Source organism: Solanum dulcamara, chromosome 11, assembly GCF_947179165.1.
Source record: "Solanum dulcamara chromosome 11, daSolDulc1.2, whole genome shotgun sequence".
NCBI classification, from domain to species: domain Eukaryota; kingdom Viridiplantae; phylum Streptophyta; class Magnoliopsida; order Solanales; family Solanaceae; genus Solanum; species Solanum dulcamara.
In genome coordinates, this window is record NC_077247.1 from 24,153,220 (window position 1) to 24,174,654 (window position 21,435).

The window sequence follows — 21,435 nt, forward strand, 5'->3', positions numbered from 1 at the left end:
CTTGGGATTTTCTTGCATGTATTCGTTCCCCAAGGACCTTTTATTTATGTTGAACCAACATGTTTAAGATATAAATGTTATATAAGAATATAAAGCATGATTGTTATGATGTTTAAAATGGCAAAATAGATAGAAATATACCTCTCCAAATTTGATCAAGTATTGTATCTATTTCTTTGATATATTGACTATGTGGGATCTTTGTATGACATGCAATAAACTGAAAGGATATGCACAAATTAAGTTGAAAGATGAACCAGACATTGATAATTGATAATGGAACTTGATTCCAAGTGTGTGTGAGGTATTTATGCATTCTTAGTATTTGTGTCAATTAAGAACTTGCCCCATTGGTCATACTATGATAATTAAACTATTGATTAGGAAAGGATCATAGGCCATTATTGAAATAGTCCACTTATCCTTAAAATAACCAACCAAATAACATTAATACCCTTTTGAACCAAAGATTTGAGCCTAAAAAATAGTTTTTGATTCAAATAAACACAATTCACCTTCCCCATCATTGACTGTGAACTTCTATTTTTTCCCTAATCCCTCCTAGGATAATGTGTACCTCAACTTATGTTAAAAGTCTAAGTTGAGAGTGGCTACTATAGAGAAAAGCGAGAAAAGAAGGGGTATGAAATGAGGTGTGTAATGAGAGGAAAAAAAGGAAATAAATGGTGGCTACCATGATAAAATAACAGTATAAATGAGAAAGAAAGCAATGAAATCAACAATCTTAAGAAAGAATGGAGCAAAGAGAAAAAGAAATCCACACCCGAGCTTAAATAAAAGTAAAAAATAGGGGGAAAAAAAGTTATGGTTTGTAAAACGTGGAATCAAGTTGATGTAGTGTCTAGGAGGGAAATAAGTCACTAAAATCCATATATATCACACCTGTCCATAAGCCTATGTTGCAAGACAAAAAAAGTCCTATAGTGATCCTAATTCAACTATTCAAGAGTCTAAGTATTAAAATAAGGACAAGCTTATGGTATTGTGCATGAATGTTTGAATTTCATTTGTGAGAGTGAGTGTTTGCGGAGTCCCCGTTCTTAAAGAAATATTTTGATATTTGTGTGAAAAAGAGACTTTTTTTCAGTGAGGGCACAAGTAACATTGTTGAAAAGTCATGATCTTGGTAAGTGTTGCTTGTGTATGAGAATTTGTCCACTGGCACTGTGATTTCATAAATTGATCCATGTAAGTTAGCTTGATTTTAGATAATGATTGCACTGTGATTTGAATGGAAAGTGGATGGTGTTTTGAGTTGAGAACTGTGAGGTCTTGATCTTATTTTTCTTAGTACCGTCGCTTGAGGACAAGCAACCGTTTTAAGTAGAGGGTGTTCATGTACCATGAATTTACGATACTTGTAATGCTTAAAACTTAAGAAATTGCATGTCTTTTAAGCATATGTTAGTAAATTTGATGTTGTTTATGTTTGATTTACTTGAAAATAAGTTTCGATTGTGGAAATAAAAGAAGACATTATTGACAACAGTTTTGGCAATCTAAGAGTCCATCCTACGAGTTGTGGTCCTTTCCATGAGCTGTAGTTAGAGCTCATAGGTAAGTGTTTGAGGAACTGAGAATAAGTATGAAGCTACGAGTTGGTAGGATGAGCCGTAGGTGTGTCTACGAGCCATAGACTAAGTTCGTACATTGAGAATCAGAAAGCTGAAAATTGAAGACTCAGCCTATGAGTTGACAGAAGGAGTCAACAGATTTTGACGAGTATGTCACACGAACCGTGTGCACATACCTATGACCCATAGGTTGTGGCTTGTAGAAGCTAAACAACCTAGTTTTCCTAATTTTTTCAATTTCCATTTAATTAAGATTAGTTGTCTATAAATATATTTCTTGTGTTTTATATTGTATTATGCACTTTTTTGGGTTTAAGATTGATTAAGGCATTAATTACTTTGTCTTTAATTGAATTCTTGGAGTTTTGTTATTGAAGTTTATTTTTCGATTCAGTTGAAGACTTTGGATTTTATTTCTCTTTCTTGTAAGTACATGAATTACTTGAACTACATTATTATGAATTGTGATTACGTGATATGAGTAGCTAAATCCACAACTAGGATTGTGGAACCATGAATAATTAACAACGTAGAACAAATAAACTTAATTCTTGAATAGTGTGCATGCATGTATTATTTTTTCTTTCGATTTTATTACTTTTTAACGAGGACACACGTTAGAACTTGCCTTATCCTTACTTGCCTGATCAAGGAGGTAACGGATGGAAAAAAGGATTAACAATGAGATTTGAGGCTATCAACCTTCATCTAATAGCTTAAACGGATCAAAGGATAGTTAACCTAGGATTACTTGTAAGGGTTAGTAAAGCATACATCCATAGACGGATCAAGTTGTGTGGTGATATACACTTATTTGTCGGATCAAGTACCTAGGTGAAATTAACTTACTGATTCTGCATGTTACACACTAGAAAAGGATTACTATTAAAAGGTTCTACATAGTTAACAATTCGTGGGGAACACATACACCCTAGTTTTGTCTTTTATCGAATTAAATCATATTAAACTATTACTTTATTACTTTATACTTGTGATTGAATTGATTAATTATTTTATACAAAAACCCCCTCTTTAAGGAAATAATTAATTACGAACACAAATAATAATCGATTAACCTAAGTCTAAACCATATTCCTCGTGGGATCGACCTTAACCTTCGTTAGATTCTATATTTGATCAATAACCACTTTATACTTCTTTAGGGAGGTGTAATTTGGGGGTATCAAAATTTCGCTCCAAAAATACCAAATCTACCCATTTATATTAATATGTAGTGGTTGAAGCCCAAAAACCTTCCATAAACTTCAAGCTTGTTCTTATTTACCGTTGACTCTGAGATAGCAACCATGACCAATTTTTATTTATTTTTTATTATTTTATGTCTATGAATGGATTTCTTGATCTCACCCATCTTATGTTCCATATAATTGCACTAATCATTAAGAAACAATCAAAGAATAATGGTTTTGTTTATGTTCCCTCCACAATGATTAGATTTTTTCCTGTTGTATTTGCCCACTTTATTGCCTCTTTTATGTCTTCTTCTACATCTCTTAAAAGGAAAGACATTTCTATCACACACCTCATTTAGGTGTTGTTGTGCAACAGTTTCAGAATATTGCATTCCAACAGTCTCATTTTCCTCCCATATTTCTTTATTGTTGACTTCTATATTCTCATCGACAATATTGCCCACCACTTCCTGAGAACTGTAAGTGTCAATCACATTGTCATTTAGATCCACCACTAGGCTAATATCACCCCCTCTTAGCAATAATTGATCTATAGATTTTGTTGTTTTGTATCACAACTTTCTTATTTTTTTGAAACTGGTAACTTAATCATCATTCACATCTTTCTCTTTTTTTGAAACTGATAACTTTATCATCAATTCCATCTAGTTTAATATCATTCCCATGTTGAGTGATTATATCATCATCGTTTTGTTGCTTCATTGCTTCATTAACTGGTTTCTCTAAATCAATACACGTCTGTTCATTCCCCTTTTCAACCCCAAATCTTGATGTCAGTCCTCTTTTTGGGGCCATCTTCTTCTTCTTCTTCTTTAAAATATTAATCACCCTGTCCTTGAGAGAATTTCCATTCTCAGTATCCTCTGTGATCTTTCTCTTTCTTTTTCTTTCCCCTTTTTTATCAGCCTTTTGGTCATTCTTTTTGGTATACTGTTGCATATGAACATTCATATTATGTTGATCCCCTTTCTTACCCATATCATTTTTGTTAGCCTCTTTAGAAGGAATATCTTTGTTGAAAGCATCTGTCCCGATCTGATTATTTTTATCCTTACATTTGTTGTCATCATCCATCCTTTTTTTCCTTAGTAATATTTACCTCAGCTTGATCAGTAACTATAGCATTCTTTCCAGTAGCAACCTTTTTCTCTACCCTATTCTGTTCCAACTTTCATCATTGATTTGTTAAGTGCCCCAATATTTTGCAATGTCTACAAATTTAGGCACACTTTCCTATTCCAACTTCTAAGAAAATCCTTTGAGAGGACATGATTCATCTTCAGAGCCCACAAAAACATAATCAATTTTAGGTTTACTAAGATCGACTTTAGCCCTTACGTTTGCCATACTTGGTCGCATTTTAAGGTTTGTGGCAATATACGTGGTTAAATGTGTACCAAGTGGTCCTACCATTTGTTTTGTGTATTCCATATATGATAGTGGAATGGTAGGTCCATCAAAAGCACCCAAATAGGGACTATAGGAAAGTCCTCATTGGGTCTGAAATTCGAAGTGCATTTTTCTAGACATATCACTTGATCCTGGATTTCAACAGATCACATATACTAAACATTTTTAAAATCTTCCTCATTGGAAAAATCTAAAAGCACAATGTGGAAATCGTAAGCTCCAATCTTAACTTTACCTCTTATTGTGACTTTCTCAGCAAATTGGAGCACATCTTTTCAAGCTCTGGCCTATTGATCATGAATTTACCCATCATCGCTAGTTTCACTCTTCAAAAATAACCCCATAGTGATCGCTTGATTTGAAAATGATTGTCCACATGCCATTGTGAGTAGCATAACAAACTTTTACTTATGAATTCCTAAATCAATGGTTACTAGGGATGGGAAGAGGGAGGGAGAATAGTGGTCTAGACTAGGAAGATCACAGTAGAGGGAGAAAGAAGTTAAAGTAGGGGATGAGGGTGCTGGCATGAGTAGGGATCTATAGGGAGTCAGAAGCTAATTAAGTGAAGAGGGAACAAACAAGAGAAAGAGGGAAGAAGAACATGAACAATGTGATTGGTAGGCATTTATTATACCATGTGGGGGATAATACCCCTTTCCCCTAGATAGGATATTGAGTAATGTTGTTATAAGTTCTAGTTGGAGAGCGAATCCGGGACATATCAAACATGAGATTGATGTCCAGATGCATCTTCCTTGTACCAGCCAATCTTAGTTACAACTTCCAAATGCATTAGTGAAAGGAATTTTACCATTTCCTTTGTGCTTGACGATGGATTTATTTGCATTACTTCATGGGCTTAACTCAAGTATGTCCATTCTTGCATGGTATATTTTTCTTGAATGGAAAATTAGTTAAATTGGTATTCCGATATGCTATTTACAGATGAAAATATGCTATAGGGACTCTTCGTTTTGCCTTGATATACTTGTATTGATTGGGTATGACACTAGTGTGGATACTTCATATGGATCCATTGAAATGCATTAAAGACTTGCGAAATGTTGGATACATACCGATTGTAGACGCATAAATTTTATTGGATTTAATTCATACCAAATTTAGAGTAAATTCATATTTTTGGGTTGAATAATTAATTTGGACTACACAATTTATAAATAAGTCTACTTTATTTATTAAACTCAAGTCCGAGGTTCATTTCATCTTTGAGGCTCAAACTCATGCCACGTGTCAAGGTGACTTGGTATCCCGGTCAAGTTCAAGATCAACAAAAAGATACCATGTGTTCAAATAATGTGGCAATCTTGGTCAAAATTCAACAACCAATCAAAAAGCAACCTTATCATATAGTATTTATGATAAGCTTGAAGACTTACAATAACCAATCAGAAGAAGGCAAAAGTGTCCATTCACACTTAGACTGCCTCCCTTCTACAACTATAAATAGGAGGGATACATAATTTTCTGAGGACATTCTGCAAGCATTGGAGAAAAGCTACAACATCAACTACATAGTTCTTCAATGGAGTGGTCAATAGAGTTCTTCCCAAAAATTGACTTGAAAGGATAAAGTGCTCCCCAAAGTTTTTGGAGATCAGACACATCTTAAGGAAGTCTACATCATCCTACATTTGAGAAATACACTACTGTCGGCCCTCGAATTAAGAAAATATATTAGGAGAGAAGAATCAACAGAATAATGAAATTGTACTCACAAATATTCATTAATAAAATTACTTTTTATTTTATTTATTTTGATTGCAGTTAATTTTTAGTACTACGAAAATATATTGAGAACAAAGTTGGATATGCCCTATGGGACCAATTCTGCTCTTCATCTCTTCCTCCTACAAATCTAAGAACTATGAATTCAACTGTTGCAATGGACTTCAAAGAAATCAATGATACTTCAAGCAAGGAAAATCTCAAAGATAGCGACATGAATAAATCAGAGTTCTACATTTATTTGGAGAGAGGCAACTCTCATACTACGGCTTCTAGGGGAAATCCATTTCTTTCCATCAGATAGAATCTCTCAAATTGGATTCAATTATGAGAATTTTATAGATTCGACAGATTCATTTACCTCAGCAAAGGTCAACATCAAGATGACTGATGTAGTCAACGTCGATGAACAACTTGTTGTGATGACGCAAACCATTGATGCATTAAAGAAATCTATTAAAGATAAAGATCTTCAAATTGCGCAACTTAAGAGAAAATTAGATCTCTATTGCCTTTGAGAGTCAAATCACAACCTAGCACCGCAAGAAAAAATTAATATTGAACCTCCCACCAAGCTAGTTGAATATCAATGAAATCTACTTCAATGGCTACTCTAATGATTCAACAACTACAAGATATGATTGCAAACACTATCAAAGCTCAATATGGTGGTCCATCACAAAATTCTTTAAGATACTCAAAGCCTTATTCTAAGTGAATTGAAGGCTTACCAATGCCAATTGGATATCAACCGTCAAAGTTGCAGCAATTTGATGGGAAGGGGAATCTAGGACAACACATCGTCAAGACTTGTAATAGTGTTGGTACACATGGTATTATGAACTAAACCATGAATGTGATACACATAAAAGTTATGTATCATGATATGAGATACATTCAATGAAATTCTGAAAAAGGCATTCAACCACCCATACCAAATACAACAACTTTATGAACAAAACATTGAACATTATACATAATAACTTATGTATCAAAAAAACAACCATGAACAAGATACATAATAAAATTTGACTTAATGAATTAGGGTTATGTATCAAAAATGTTATTTAAATACGATATATTGCACATTATAAGGTTATAATGTACATTATTATTGAAATGTAAGGATTATACATAGAATTAAGAATAAAAAAACATTAGATATATTAGAAATCCAAACCTTGGGTAGAGAAGGGCGTGTTGTAACACCTTCAACTATTTTCTCCCCTTTTGGGGGGCTTTTGCAACTGGAGATTTTGAACTTGCACCAGTGTCACGACTTGAATTCTCAGTCATGATGGCACCTACTCCAACCCACCAGTAGGTAAGCCTAACCCATAGCCCAGAATCAGAAGCAACGGGCTGACAAGCAGAAGATAAACAAATGAAGTAGAAGAAAATGATAAAGAGGGGAATAACTGAATGAATACAAAACACAAGACACCACTCCCAAGACCTGACATCAGCCAGTAATCAAGCATCTTGACAAAAGAATGGGTACAAAGTTTTTACCAATACAAATATAGAAATAGAAAGTATTCAAAATCAAATAAATACTAGTCCTGGCTCAAAATAGATGGAAATCGACAACTCCGTATGCTAGGATTTCACCAAATCTCCGAATATAAGTTGTTCCACACAAAGTCCAATCACCAGTGATAACCCCTATTATGATTTGCAAGGTGTAAAAATGTAGTATGAGTATCAAACGAATGGTACTCAGTAGGCATAGATAAATTGATCTCTACAGATAAAGCAAGTATAAACAACATATTGATAAGGTGAGTACAATACAAGTAACTACACAGAAAATAGTACAAGATAGAACACGAAATAAGAAGGAATAATAGGATCCTAGGAGAAAGGAAATAGAGTTTAGGAACATACCTGAAAGGGCAAGCGAACAACCTGTTTGCAACAAGGAAGTACTATAGAAATAAACTAATCAAGAATAGAATGTCAATGATCACCGCTAACCATATAATCACCTAAGGACTAATCTAGAAGTAACAACAAGAAGTCCAGACTATCACGCCCTAATAGCCAACTACAATTGCAACATCAGATAAACACAATTTTAATCAAATAATTATCGATCAGATGCGTATACCCCCAAAAGATACAAATAATAACAAACATAACCCAGCCTCTACAAATTAGGAGACCAAACAGACAATAAGTATATTGGTGATAGGTGATGTGTATGAATGCAAGTTTGTAGTAAAAACCGATAGCAGCATCGGTGGCTCTCAAAAATCATCAACAATCAAGTGTATAAAACCACCTCGGCCCTCATCCTGCCAGGTAGGACCCATATAGCTCCCTTATTCGATACAGTGGTACTCACGGCTAAAAAGGCCCATAGGGGATGCAAGAAGTTTGTATATGCTGACTAGGTCCAAATCAGGTCTTAGATATAACATATAATATCTCCATCATGGTACCAAAGAGTTAATAGACAAGGTGATGTAGAAAAAGGTGATGCCGTGTCGGATAATCAAGTAAAGGCTGAGTGCAAGCTGCACCAGATAGTCAAGTAAATGATGAGTGCATCCCAAATACCTCTATGCTAGTAGAAAAGGAGTACGTCCTCGATGCCTCATAAGTCTCAAAAACTAGTGTATCCAAGTGATCCAGGTCATATAACTCCCGTTAAACCAATTCAAAAATAGTAAAAGTATGAGAATGTGCCTTCTCAAAATAGTAGTGAAAATCTAATGAATGAACCGGGATCGTACCACAAAACACGTGAAAATGCTCAATTAATGCAAAGCATGCCATCACTAGTATCCAAATAAGGTACACACAATCATAAATGTAATACCAAATATTACCACACTACCGCACTACCAAGACAAATGAAACTAACTTAGAATCCAATCGTTCCTCAAACATGGCCTCGGGCCCAATAATATAACACTAGTCAATAAGGTATCACAAGCTTACAGTTAAACATAGCGTAAAGTAATCAAGAATGACTTAGAATCACGTAGGGAGAGAAATAACTCTAGGATCAACATCTTATCCCAAACATGCCATTTCATCTCATAATCGAGCAAAGCTAAGCCAAACCTACGACTACGATGATCCATTGAGGTCTCAGGCACTAGCACAAGGTATACTATTTGAACAAGCCCTACCAGAAGCTACGCTAGCTATAAGGGCAATAAAGCACATGAAAAAAAAATCTAAGGCTCAAACCTAGCCTAAGGTCATCAATATCAATACTAAAAAGGATAATAATGCTAAGTCAATACCACAAACAAGGCCCATACCTTAAACTAAGGATTTCAAGATACTACTCTAGTCTAAGGCTCAATCAGGAACCAAGAAAATGGAATGCAAGGAGGCAAACCCTATTCTCAGCAAGCATCAACCTAAATCACATGTAATTCATACTAAATAGTACCTAATAAAGCTCATTCAAAGTGGAAGACTGTAACCTACCTCGAAGTCGATCAAGCGCACTCCAAATCCACCAATCTAAAGCTTTCAATCTTTGAATTACCTCTAATTGCCTCCACACTAATAAAATATTAATCATGATGTCAATACGGATGTTTTGAGACCAAAATCTCATTAATTGGAGATAGGCCCTAAATCAAATCTAAAATAGAATTATGGGATCCGCACCAAAATCCCAAAATTGACTCTGTGAAAAGGTTTGTTTTATCTTCCCAAACTTGTATCCCAAAATAGGACACAATTCGGGGCTCAAAATAATCCAAAATTAGACCATGTATTTAAATCACCATTAAAGAAAAGAAGGAGGGAGTGCAGTCCCTTTGGGAACTAAATTACCTCACTACAACTCTTTTTGAAGCTCTCCAAACACTCAAATACGTAGCCTTGATCCACACGAACACTCACCACTTGAAATGCTTCAAATAGAGGTCCCAAGCTCAAGAAATTGCAAAAACACTAGGGTGGGGTTGATTCACAACTAATCTTATTTAAAAGACTAGTCCAAACAAGCCATAGCAATTGTAGAGCCCAAGGCTCGTGATCGTGGCTTCCGTAGGGAGCCTTGCGATCTTGGAGGACAGCATACCAGAGCTTTGCAATCCCGGCCATAACCCTCGTGAATACGAAGGTCTGGGTGACAAGGCTTCGCGATCGTGACCCTCAGGGCCTGCGAATGTGAAGGCCAAAAGATGGTTGCACCAGCTGATGTATATCAGCTGGTTTGCTCAACTCAAGAATCTCCGGTAGGGTGTTCGAGATTACTTCGAAACCCCGTGTGCGCAAATGAACTATGCTACCGTACCAAATTCAATATTTTAGGATCAATGGCATAGTCAAAATTTTTATCTGAGGTCATCTTGATGAAAAATGGGTCCCACGGCCAAACATTATGTTTGGCCATTTCTACAAGAGGCCTTAGGATTAAACCAAAAAGCTCGAGAAGCTCATGAAAGGTTGTTTTAGACCAAACTCGATATTTCGGAGTTGACCGCACTGATAAATTTTTCATCTGAACATGTTTTTCAAGAATATTGACCAAGGTCAAACTTAGGTCAAAACTTAAAGGCTAAAACACTTAATGGTTCAAACTCGCACTGAAAGCTTCAAGAAGCGAGATAACCATACCACTAGCCCAAAATGACCCTTCCAAAGTTGATTGAACCCTTAGAATTCCATTTTGAGGTTGTTTTCCTGTAGTTTCGATCGAAGTCAACTATTCAAACTCTAAGAGCTCCAAATCACAGAAACTGGCATAAGAAATCAAATGAACAACCATGCAACGGAACTTTTAGTTCCAGCAAGTCATAAATGACTTGAGGTTGCTACAGAAAAGCTCTAAACGCTGAAAAGATCGGAAAATAAAGAAAATGACATGGAGGGTCATTACAACTAGGATCCTTCCCTAAATACTCCTCACGCAATTTCTTCATCACTAAAGGATCGTTGCGTGTTTGGATCTATTTTCATCATAACCATCACTAATAAACGAATCAGAATCAGGAGTAACAAGTTTTTCTTATTGTGGAATTAATTAGATAAGACCAATACTAAAAGATGGATGAAAATCCATATGTATTAGAAGTTAAAGATGAAGAGCACAAAATTTTAAAAAAAAACTTTGTTCAAAATCTGGAGAAGAAAAAGCAAAAATAGAGATGAAGAAATTCTCCTACCTTTTTTAGAAATTGAAAATTGATGAAGAAGACTAGAATGACACGATTGTGATTCAAAAAATCAAACGTTGATACATGGGCTTGAATTTACAATAATTAAAAGCGAAGTGAGAATAGGGAGGGTAATGTATCCGGACGTTAGAGAGAGAAAGAAGAAAAGACTGATTTTTGAAATTTTTTCAAATGGTAGAGAATATTAGAGAATATAGTAAAATTAGGTGTGTATTTAGGTAGTTTTTTCTATTTCTAATGGCCCACCACACTCATAATGTGGATGGATGGCATTATTGTACCATATCTCATAGTTCAAGGGCATTTCAGGTCCCTCTCTGTTAAATTTATTTTTTTTCAATTGATTACAAAATATTGTGGTGGGGGTGGGGGGAGGAAAATAACGACGACATTCATATAGAAATAATTAGTTCAATAGAAGATGATTCAATTAAGTATATGTACATATACTGAATTTTTTTCGTGTGTACCCAAAATTCAGAACAAAAGAATGAAAATAATATGTTTTCCTATCCCTCCACCCCCAACCCCAAAGATAATAAAACAAGTTAAAAGAATATGAACATGTAAATTCATTTCAAGTTTTAGTCTCTAATATCCTAATTAAGAATAAGATATTAAAAAAGAAGAAAAAAAGAAATGCACAAGACAATTGGATAATTGAAAGCGAATTATATATATATATATATATATATATATATATATATATATATATATATATATATATATATATATATCAAAAACACACCTAAACTATCCCTCTTTTTTATGTTTCATACCTAAACTATTGGTAGTGTGGATTTCATACCTAAACTATCACTTTTCAGTTTGAGAAACACTCCAGTGGTATGTGTGATACATTCTCTCTACTCTCTATTTTTTTAATTTTTTTTGCCACATGGCTAAAATATTCTATATTGATAAAAATTAAATAAACTATTAATATTAGTTAAAAGTTAAAACTAAAGTATTTCTATCCCAAAAAAAAAATGTAAAATATTTTTCTCACTCATGTTTATGTATCTAACACAAAACTAGAAAAAAATTGGAAGCGGAGGGTTAGGTGTGGCGGGATAGAATTTTAAAAAATATATATATATAAAAATATCTAAATTATTATTTGAAAAGGGAGAGGAAGATGAAGTAAGAATTTTTTTAAAAAAACTTTTATAAAAGAAATTTATAAAATAAAAAAAAAAACAAAAAAAATTGGGGGGGAGTATGGTGAGAAAAAGTGGTGGAGTGAAGTAATAAAAATATTTTATATTTTATTTTAGGCCAAACTCATCGGTGTCCCCCCAAAGTTGGCACCAACTTTCACTTAGACGCCTCAACTAGGCTGTTGACACCCAATTTTGACCCTCCACAAAGCAAATTAGCTATCGAATTTCTTTGAATTTCGAACATTTTTTAAATAATTAGATTTTATAAAAACAAAGATATTTTCATGCTATTCTTAACTATTTTTATCTTTTTATAATTTTTAGTATAATATGCATATTTCTATATAACTATATCTTTGATTACTATTTATGTGGTTATTTGAAAAATTATCTCAAAAAAATTTATTTTTAACTAAATACAATGTTAGTTAGGTTAGTTTAATTACAGTTTGTATACTTGAATTTTTCTGTTTTTTCTAAATAAATAAAAAATCAATCTCCCACATCGAAAATCCTTGAGGGATTTGGGGTTTTTTTGAGCCTATATAAAGGCTCATATACTCATTAAGAAGGAAGAAGAAATGGGAGGTTGTTTAGCCACTCCAAAGTTAGAAATTTTTTTAATTTGGCTAGGATTTTGGACTCTTGTCCCCAACCTAAAAGTTGTGAAAAAACTTAGCTTTCAATCAATATTTTTCTTTAAGAAAAATAGGAAATTGAAGTCGAAATTTAGGCTAAGAACGGAATTCTTATAACGCCGAACCCACGAAGGTTCGAGTCTAAATTATTTTTTTTGTGTGTATTGGAGTTCCGTCAAGCTCTTGGATGGTGGTGAAGTCGTCTTCCGCTCGTCGTCTTCAGTCTCGCTGCCCGAAAAGAGGAAAAATCTTTTCTCAACTTTATTTTATTTAATTATTTCATGTTTTATACTTAGTTGATTCGTAGTCTTTTTTTAGCATGTATTAAGAATAGTTAGATTAATGATATAAATTTCTTATAGTTTGCATGTGTTAGGATTAATTAGCTAGCATGTGTTAAGATTATTTTATGAAAACACTTAGTTTTGTTCATTATTTTTCCAAGTAGTTTTCTTTGACAATATAGATTTTCATGTTTTCAATTTCTTCTTTTAAACATGATTTAGATAATAAAAATACGTATTTAGTTAGAACTTTCATTGCCTAGTTGATTTAATTATTTCTTTAAAATTTGAGTTAGTATAGCGTATATATTAATTATGTGTCCTTTAGTTACTTGAATATACTTCTTCTTTTATTTTCTTTGTCTACATATAATATATGTTGTTAGTCACCTCTAGGATGCCCATCAATTTGTTACCTTAACATATCATGATATATTCTTTGATTTAGCTTAAAATGAGTAGATGCTTATATAATTTTATTTTGGTGCATGTGATATCGATTCGAGTCCATCTTTGGAATTCATCCTTGCATATTATTGAGTTTTGAGTCTTCCATCATTTTACTCAAATTGCTGTAAAGTTGATACATGGAAAGAAAGCTAATATTCATGGAATATTGATATTGGGCTGTATACACGGAATACAGGTGGAAAACAGTGTCGTATACACTGATATACAGTATCTATATAGTTTGATATGTAAGAAAATAATGGTGTATACACTGATATATGGTGTATATACAGTCTGATATATAGTGATATATAATAGATATAGGGAACAAACATGTGATATACAATGTATATACAGTTGTGATATACAGTGAAATTGTGTTTAAGATTCAAAACACAGATGGCCCAAAAACTTAATCCAAGCGTACAGAAACTAAGTGTCGAGCCATATTTTCATGTGTTATTTATTGTTTATCTAAATGATTTTCTACCTTTACTTAATCATTTGATAAACTTTTACTTTTTTTATATACATGTATATTATTTTCAATGTTTAAGTTTGATCATTTTTTCTAAAAAATAATTTTAAAGTCTTCGTTTCCTTTTAAATTAATATTTTCAAAAGTTAGTTAAATAATTTTTTAAATCATCAGATAACCGCACGTTAGCAGCCACTTTGAATACTTAACAATTTCTCAAAGTGGAAATAAGAACCTCGTACCTTTTTTTCTAAATTTTTAAGACTTAAATCTGTTAAGGTCTTTTAAATTAAGTTTTCTTAATTTCTTTAAGAAAATTAAGTGGTGACTCTTCTTTTCTAAAATTGATTTTTTCTCTAAAAGTTTAAATTAATTTTAAATCGTCTTTTTTCGACATAACATAGACTTTGTTCATTTTAGACACCCTATGTCAAATCCCGCTGTGTTATTTTGACATATTTTTTTATATTTTCAAAATCAGCCTAAGCGCGTAGATTCAAACGCCTCCTATGTGGAAAAATAAACGAATCAATATGTGACACGTGGATTTTTTAAAAAATAAATAAAACAAACTCACTTTTATTTTATTTTTTCCCTTCAGATCAAATACCATATCTCATGGTCCCACCCCTTTTCTTCTTCTTATGCCCTCTTTCCCTTCTCGTCTGTTCTTCTCTACCCAAAAGGCAAGAACAAGGGTTAGTTCACAAAATAAAATAAATTGAAAGAATAAATTAAATTCTATCAAATTGAGAAGTTTTTGTATGACATTTGAAATAAGTTGATTTCTTATGTTGCTTTGATTGGGATTTATAATGATGGATGTGTAAAAGAGATTTTTTAATATTTTTTTCAAGTGGAGGTACTTTATTTCTTTTTTTGTTCCCTTGAAATCAGTTTTATTTTTTAATTTCAATGGAGAAGGTAAAAATATAAATCACTTTTTTCATTTGAAAGAAGTTGATTTCTTTTTTTGTATCCTTGAAATCAGTTTTGTTTCATAAAATGAAGTAAGATGTAAATTTGATTTTCAAAGAAGATGAAAGAATCAAAGAATTTAACCTAGTAAAATTTGTTGAATTTTTTAAAACATTATGTGGTGATGAAGAGTGGTGGAAGGTGGAGAAGATGGAAGGGAGAAAGAGTGATGAAGAAGAAGGAAAAAAAAATTTGTAAACAAAAAAGTCTCTCACACACTCAAAATTCGTGCAACGCACGTGCTAAGCTTAGTCAGCGAAAAGTGCCAAAATGACACAACGAGGCATGACATGAGGTATCTAAAATGAACAAAGTTTAGTTAAGGTGTCTAAGTGAAATTTGGTGTCAACTTTAGGTGGTCACTGATGGGTTTGAACTTTATTTTATATTTGTTTTTTGAGGGTGGGATAGTAATACTTTAATATTTAATTTTAACTAATTCTAAGAATTTATTTAATTTTTGTCTAGGTAAAATATTTTGTCTATGTGGAGCGTGATGTGACAATTTTTTTAAAATGAAAGAGAGAGTGTAGCACACACACCATGGTGAGAGTGGAATAAAAGAGAGAGGTGTATTTCTCAAACTAAGAAATGATAGTTTAGGTATGAAACTTACACTCCCAATAGTTTAAGTATGAAATTCAAAAAAGAGAGATAATTTAGGTGTGTTTTATATATATATATATGGTGTAATATTTTGTCGAGGGGGTTTGGATAAACTCTCTCACCACGTCTTAGATTTGTCCCTATATGTGACATGTTTAATATTGCAAGATTAAAAGATGTTTTGGTCTATTTTATATAATTTTAATTTAGTATTATAATATTCAAAAAAAATATTTATTTTCTTAAACTTATGTAAAGTTAAAATCAGATAAATAAACTAAAATAAAAAATAACATATTTAATATGAAATAATTTTATTTGAATTTAAATTCGGTGTGAAGTAAGGGCAAAAGTGTATGTAGATAGATAACATAAATGTGAATGACAGGGTAATAAATTTGTTTACCAATTCAATAGAATGATCTCATGTACTTTTGTTTGATATATATATATATATATATATATATATATATATATTATCAATAAGTTGGTGCTGTATACTTAAACTTAAAATTTTAAGCAAACAGGATAATAAATGCAGAATAAGTGTGGAATACATAACTAAACGGTTACTCCCTCTATTCCACATTAAGTGAATTTTTGAGAAATTTTTCATTGTTCAAAATAATTGAATTTTTGAAAGTTCAAGATAGATGTTTGAAACTTTTTTCATATTTGCCCTTTCATTTATTAAAGTTTTATATTTTCTAGGAGATAAAATCACACTACTTACAAAGTTATATTTATGATTTTACAAAAGGCAATAGTGAAAAGTATGGATCAAATTATGTCCTTGAATGTTTTTCTTAATATGTGTATATTACCTCACAAATTCATTTAATATAAAATGGAGGGAGTATTTATTATTCAGAGAAATGATAATCTAACATATCGTCTCTGCAATCTACATATTCATAATTATGAATAGACTTATCGTCTTTAACAATATCATCAATGACTTTTTCAAGAATTTCTTCTTGCAAATCTTTATTTAACTTAACTATCTTTAAGATGGTAATTAAAGTTTATTTTTCAAAAAATACTGTATAATAAACCATTATTAATGATTTATGATGTATAAAGAGTTGCCCCATTTATCATATAAATCTACTCTTTCAATATATATATCATTGATTTTCAATTAGATAATGATAAAAAAATTTAATAATTTTTTTTTGATATCTCGGTATTTTTTTAATTGAAGAAGGATAAACATTTGTTATTCTAATTTTTGATTTTATAGTTAAGATGCAATAATCATAATACCATAAAAAACGAAAAATTATCACATCGCTTCAAATAACAAAATATTTTTGAAATATTATCAATGAATTATTGTTGACCTTTATTCATTTTAACATTGAAATCAATGAATATATTAGCAAATATTTATCGTACTTTAATTCAAAGAAGTTTTTTTATATTTTATTAGATTTTTTTAATATTATCTAAATGAAAATTTAGGATGAAGTTATGGACATAGATTATCAATTAAAAAATCCATGAGGTTATTCTATTTTAATTAATAAAACGATATAAACAAGGGAAAAAGAGTACTTACTACTTTTTTATTAGTTAAAGAAATTAATAAAAGAAAAACATTTTTTATCATGTAAAATATGTGTTTAAAAAGAAAAAAACAATATATTTATTAGGAAAAATGACTTTTTGACCCAATTAAGTAATAATAAGGATTTTGCATCAAACTATTAAAGAATAACATTTTTATTCAATTTTTGCATAGTCTAATGACATTTTGATCCTTCTTCATAAAACTTAATAAAGGAAAAAATTTAAAATTTATATGGGATAATAAGACATAGAAACACACTTAAAACGACTATGAAATTATCAATACACACCTATTATATGAGGGTCCTATCATGCTCGTTAAACTTATTTTTTCGTATTATTTACCTCTTATACAATGCAAGGATCCCATCCCGAATTATCTTTTTCATATTATTTACCTCATTCACTCCGATGAAGAAAATAAATTAAAGTATACTACGTGCTTACGTACATATATTAGGCCAAAAAAGAGGAATATTAATGGCTTAGTTAATTTGATTCTTCTCAAATCTAGGTCTTCAAACACAACATAAAACAAAGTTAAGACTCTAATATATTCCACGTCCCTTGTGCATAATAGTGCATATTAGATGCAAAGAATATTATCAGCTACAAAAAAAACAAAATATTTACGTTCCAGTAAAATATCTGCTAGAGATAATAAAGTGAAAATTTAACCAACCATAAAGAGATTGAAATTTGATAGACGATAAGGTCACATAAATTTGGATTTAAAGGAATTAAATGAAATAAAACACTAAAACCCCTCTTTTTTTGTCTAGTACAGGCGTATTTACGCACATGATATGTTTTAGCTTGTTTTCTAACCACCTAATTAGAAAATGAAGTAAATATACAAAAAATAAAAAGTTTGGGGTGATACGACCCCCCACAAAGCTTAGATATGTAATTGACAATTTTATCACAGTTTAGGTGTTATTTTATGCCTTATCCAAATGACTTGATTTCTTGTGTGATTATAAATCATTTTATTAAAGATAAATAAAATTTTTAAAGTTAAATTATTTTCAATTATAAAAAATAGCCTTTTTTAGAAATAAACTAAAAGAAAAGAATTACCACATAAATTGAAACAAAGGAAAGTACTATTTTCATAATCTAAAGTCATAATATTGATTAAGAAATTACTATACATATGTATACATATAAATAGATCTCACTTCTTTGGAGAAGTAATTTTTTTTTTTATATAAATTCATCTCTCAGAAGCACCTAAAATAAATCAATACAAACATGCTCTTATTTTAGATCACAAATTTTAAATATTTTTTTTAAAAAAATTCTATGTAAGTCAAAATACAATGCATAAATTGAAACAAACGAAATAAAAGTTACCCTCTATATCAATTTGCTTGACCTACTTTCCTTTTCATTCCATTTCAAAAATAACATTTTTTTAATAACTTTTTAATTTCAACTTTTCTCATGACATGTTTAATACCATAAGATTAAATATCAATTTTGTACATTTGACATATCTTTTATTTTAGACCACAAATTTAAAAAATCTTTATTTTTTGAACTCCGTGCCAAGTTAAAATAGTTTTATAAAATTGAAGCAAATGGAGTATAAGTTATTATAGTTAATAATTTAAAAAGTGAAAAAATGAACTGATATACTATTAAATCAAAATCAATAACAAATATATAAAGATTGTACGAAATACAGGCATATTAAATAGTATTTAATAGTCGATAAATATATTTTTAGGTAGAAGGAGGATAAATTTGAACAATTTCTAATAGGTTAAGGGCATTTTTGATCCAATAGGTGGAAGGGAGCATTTTTGAATCATTTCTATACGTTAAGAACATTTTTGATTCAATAGGTCGAAGGAGGGCATTTCTGAACCATTTCTAATACATTAAGGGCATTTTTGAACCTTTTTGGATTAAAAAATAACATACATTGCATAAAAATATTTATTTATAAGAATATCCTCAACAATTATGATGGAAAAGATGTAAAAGAGATTTTGAGGGATAATTGTGTTTTTAACCATAATAATGCAAGCATTAAATCCCCTTTCACTACTAATACCTAGAAATCAATGGTATTAGTAATGCAAGTCTTAATACACAATAGAACATTAGTTATACATGCAATAAAAAAATGTACCAAATAAGATAGTATTAATACACATAATTAATGCCTGTAGCTAATCACAATGACTATCTACCTAGACTCAACAATATCACTGTTCCTCAGTTCTTGGTTGATGGAAATTGGGAAGAAGAGAAAGTGAGACAGCTTGCACCACAGCACCTGATACACAAGATCCTCAACTATTCCTTTAAATATCAACCTGATATCCCAGAGGCAGCTTGCTGGAAGTTGACCTCTACTGGAAATTTTACTTGTGCTTCAGCTTGGAACCAAATCAGAAAAAAAAAAAAAACTATGACTGACAAAAATATTTGGCATAAAAATATTCCTTTCAGGATATCTTTTCTTGTATGGAGAATTCTCAGAAGCAAATTGCCTACAAACGATTGTATTGAACACTTTGGCCATGCCCCTGCACAATGTTGTTGTTGTTACAGGCCAGGATGGGACGATATAAATCACATTTTTCTTTCTGGAGACTTTGCTAGCCACATATGGAAGTCTTTTTCTGATTGTTGGGGCATACATCATAGCAGTAGCCCCATAAGAAGCAAGTTGATGAAATGGCGGCTGACTAAACCAAATAATGAGGTCCATAAACTTTTACTACAAGCTACACCTATATTTATTTGTTGGAACCTATGGAAGAATAGATGTTCTTGCAAATATGGGGGCAAAAAATCTAGTAGTACTAGAGTGAAGTTTTCAATCATCAAAGACCTTCATATGCTACTCTTCACAGCCTTTCCTTACATTAGTTGGCCAAGTGATTGGAAGGAGCTTATAAGTATGGTGGAAAGATGCAGCCATGAACTAAAGATCATCCAAGTTATTTGGCACAAGCCTGCTTACAGCTTGGTTAAGCTTAACACTGATGGAAGTGCTTTGGAGAATCCTGGAAGAACTGGAGCTGGGGGCATCCTGAGAGACAATAAAGGAGAACTCATTTATGCCTTTGCTGCACCACTTGGATTTGGTTCTAACAACCAAGCTGAGGTGCAGGCTGCCCTAATAGGCCTTACTTGGTGCATTCAACATGGTTACAGCAGGGTTATCTTAGAGGTGGATTCTGAGTTACTTGTGAAATGGCTAAAACAAGAGATCACAGCACCTTGGACCATCAAAAAATACATCATACATATGCAGGAGCTGATCAAAATGTTGGATTACTTTCAATGTAATCACATCTATAGAGAAGCTAATTTTGTTGCAGATAATTTATCCAAACACAGTCACAGAGTAGACAACATCATCCAATTCTACAATGTGCAACAACTTCCTAAGGAAGCAAGAGGATATTACATTCTAGACAAGATGGGAATGGCAAGTTTTAGGAGGACAAAGCTGAAGAGGATCAAGAAGCTTCCTTGACTTGTTTACATTTATTAGTTTCTGTAGTATAACATTATCTATGTATAATTCCAATTTTAGAAACATTGTAAAGGGGAGAGTCTCCCTTGTTTATTGCTTTCATAGAATAACTAACTTACCATTAGAGTTACAGTTTCAAAGAACAAGAACCTCAAACTCCATACTGAGCATCCAGCATCTTCAACACTCAGGCTTGGAGCCTTTCAACACTGCAACAACATTCAGAGATACAGCAGATGAGGAATCCAACAACAGAACACTCTTGGAAGTTTTGCTAGCTTGTGCTAGTTTCTTCTTGCTCTTGTTTCCTTGTTTGTGCAGGGTACAAGTTGAACAACAAAATGGACAGTACAGGCTACCCACCTTTTCTGATCAAGATTCCATTATGTACAAACATGAACTGAAGCTCTCAGTAACATCCAACAAAACAGCAAATCACAGCACATGGGGAACTCAGAAGCTACAGGAAGCAACAGATGGCTTCTTGTTTGGACTTTGGTGCAGCTGGAATGAAGCAGATGACATTACAACAACTACACTCTTGGAACCCCTCTATTGTTTGTGTGTTTGTTTTCTTTTGTTTGTGCAGGTTGGGTCCAGAACTGTAACTCTCAGCAACAAGTGGAATAACAACAACCACAACAGCAAA